Raw genomic sequence first — 3,445 nt, 5'->3', positions numbered from 1 at the left:
TTCCCTCAACAACTCCTCACGTTCCTTCATCAGAAAGGCCTGTTCTATTGGGCACAGTTAATACATGGATGGCAGGGATCCATTCGTACTTTGAAATCAGCAATTGAGCTGGGGCTGGATGTTTCTCTAACTGATATATGGAATAAGATAATTTGGGATATGAAACTTGCGGGTTTTTACAAATCAGAAGAGAATGACAACATTGTCCTACAGATAAAGGATGGAAAGTCAAATGTTCTGGTCAAAGATATTTATCTCTCCATGATAGAAAATCACATGGATGCCTCCCGTGGAATTTTCCCCATGACCTTCTGGAAAATTGGTGTTCCTCTCAAGATCATGTTATTTGCATGGCTAGTTTTTCATGATAGAAACCTCACTTGGACTAATTTGCAAAAAAGAAACTGGCAAGGGCCAACCATTTGTTCTATTTGTTTTGCTGATACAGAAGACAATTATCATATGTTTCTGAACTGTCATATCACCCAGAATCTTTGGAACCGGCTAGCATCTCATTTCGGCTTTGCTGTCTTCTCTTCCCCCTCTATAATGGATGCCTTTAAATGGTGGAGCTCCCAGAAAATCGAATGGAGGTCTATTCCACTTTTAGTTTTCTAGTTTGTTTGGAAATGGAAAAACAAAAAAAAATTTGAAAATGGAAGGGAGGACTTTGGACTCATATATGATAAAATTATTCATTTTTATTCAACTATCCTTTCGGCTTCTCACCCCCATCCAAAATATCAGCATATTACAACATCAAACAATCTCTCCATTCCTCGGGCACATTTCGATGGTGCATCAAAGAATTGCATATGTGGCTGCGGAGTATATTTACACATAGCAAAGGATCTACATTACTATATCTACTGGAATGGTGGACTGGGAACGAACAACCGAGCTGAGGCAATGGCCCTCCATGGACTTCTCATCTTCTGCACCTTTTTGGGAATTAGCTCAATACAGATTTATGGGGACTCAAAAGTCATTATAGAGCATGTTACTAGAAAACTTTCTATAAATAGTGACTCTCTTATGGGATGGATGAACAGAATTGCTGTTCTCTGGAATCCATCTCGCTTCCCTATATCACACATCAAGCGCCTGCAAAATTTGGAGGTAGATGAACTTTCTAAAAAAGGTTTGCAATCCTCTCTAGGTATGTGGCGCCTGAGCATTTATGTGGATTCCATTACATACTGCCCACATCCCTTCAAAATGCCCGGCATATAGTGTCGATACATCTGGTCTGTTTCTTTTTTGTTTTTGCCTCCAACCTGATTTCCTGTCAAAAGGAACTATCTCTCTACTTTTTCTACTGTCTTAGAATATTTATGGGACTCCAAAACAAGTTTTGTCCAGTATTTTTTGTATCTCTCTATGTTGCTATCTCGCTGAAAAGACTCAGCTGGTCTGTCTATATACTCAAATCTCAGCATGTAGCGAAATTTTTTTACTTATATAATACAATATATACAACTTTTTCTCCTCAAAATAAAAGTTGTGTAAAGGGTGATTAAGTTTTTAAGTTTATATAACTATTTTGATTATTTTTCAATTCAATATTAAAACTATAAAATTAGTTTACTTTAATATATAAATTAATTTTAAATTTAATATTTTAAAATATTTTAATTATATTTTAAAATTTTAATAAAAATATATTTAATATTAAATAATTATATTATTTTATAAAAAAACAAAATCTAATCAAATAAAATATAAAATTTCATTTTTTCCAAAACTTATTACCTTAACGAAATTGACATTAATCTAGAAATGTGATAAGATTGTAAATATAATCTCTTTTTTTTAATTTAATTACATTTACATAAAGATGAAACATCACATTAGCGAGATATTTAAAATTATTTGAAAAGCATGATAAGAATATAAATACAATGTAAGATGCTAATATCTTTTTTTTTCTACTTTGAAGAGTTGAACATCACAAAGATACTTACTTGGTAAGATGTGCTAAACAAAGTGAGAGATGATTTTATGCATGGATGTAATTTGATGGGAAAATTGTTCAAGTGATTTATTCATCAAATACAGTTAAAAAAATTGCAAAACTTTCAAAATCTTTTGTTGAATTTGTGAAAATAGGTGGGGAGGTGTGAAAATCGTCAAATTTAACAGTTCTTTTTTGAAATTCCAACCGTGCTTTTATATGTGAATCCAGATTTTATATGTAAATCGATGTTAAACCTTCAATGATCAAAAAATGATCCTAGATGACTTTTTACTCAAAAATGAAAGTCAAATGATGCTCTTGGAAATAGTCTCATTGCATAGATCTCTTCACTTTGAATCTACTGCAATTTGAATGGACCAAAATGGACTCTGGATGAAGGAGTTATTGTAAAATGAAAATTGTCCAATGTCCTTAGAAAAGGAGGCAATTTCATTAATTTTCAAACTATATTGAAAATGTTGATTTTTGGTATAGGCTCACAGGCCAATCCACAGCTGACACATGGCAGGCCGGGATTGGGCCACGCGGCCCTGTTTGATTGGTCAAAAAGGAAATCGGGCAATATTATATCGCATCGCAAATGTGCCAAAGGAAAGGACTTAACCATAGGCCTTAAGGCATTGCGATATGCGATTATCGCTTTATTGCATTGCAAGGCAGTATTATGGGACCCGAAATGGATCTCTGCATCCACTTTCTGATGCCTAAGATGAATTCTGGTTATTGCAAAACAGAGGGGCTGTGCAAAATGTTTCCACATTTTGAATGTATATGCTCCCTACAAAGAGAGAGCAACATACTGGAATGGTTTCCTTTCATCAGGCATTATGGAGATCGAGTCGCTTATCATAGCAGGTGATCTTAACTGTACCATGGGCCCTGATGAGGTTTGGGGCAGGGGGAAAAAGGCTGACCTGATTGGTGAGAATATTCGAGAGGCAATGTTACAATATAACCTTGTTGATGTGTGCCCAAAATCTATATCTCCTACTTGGGACAACGGAAGGTCGGGAGAAGCTTTCATAGCAAAAAGATTGGATAGGTTTATTATGCATGAAAATCTGATTGGAAAATATGGGACCCCGAGCTCCTTTATCCTCCCTGTTTTTATTTCAGATCACCGTCCGATTTCTCTTAAATTAAATGAACAGCAACTGGGGATGAGCTATCCCTTCAAATTCAACAGAACATGGCTTGAGGACGAAGCCTTTAATAACATGATCCGTGAATCAAGGCATGCCATCGATGTAAGTTCCAGGAGCTCCCTGTCGGAAAAATTGATTGATAAGATGAATCATCTCAGGACAAAAGTCAAAGAATGGCAGTGTCAGAAAAAAACAGTCTACTCATCGGGAATTACAAGAAATCAAAAATGAACAAGAAGACATAGCAAAAAGTATGTCATCCCTCCCCCTATCATGGAGCATGCGGGCTCAATTGTGGGATCTAGAGAAAAAAAAACAGCAA

This window comes from Pinus tabuliformis, chromosome 4_2 (genome assembly GCF_031772625.1).
Source record: "Pinus tabuliformis cultivar Carrire ecotype Pingquan chromosome 4_2, CPIR1, whole genome shotgun sequence".
NCBI classification, from domain to species: domain Eukaryota; kingdom Viridiplantae; phylum Streptophyta; class Pinopsida; order Pinales; family Pinaceae; genus Pinus; species Pinus tabuliformis.
The sequence above is the reverse complement of the archived record's forward strand: the minus strand, read 5'-3'. Positions refer to the sequence as shown.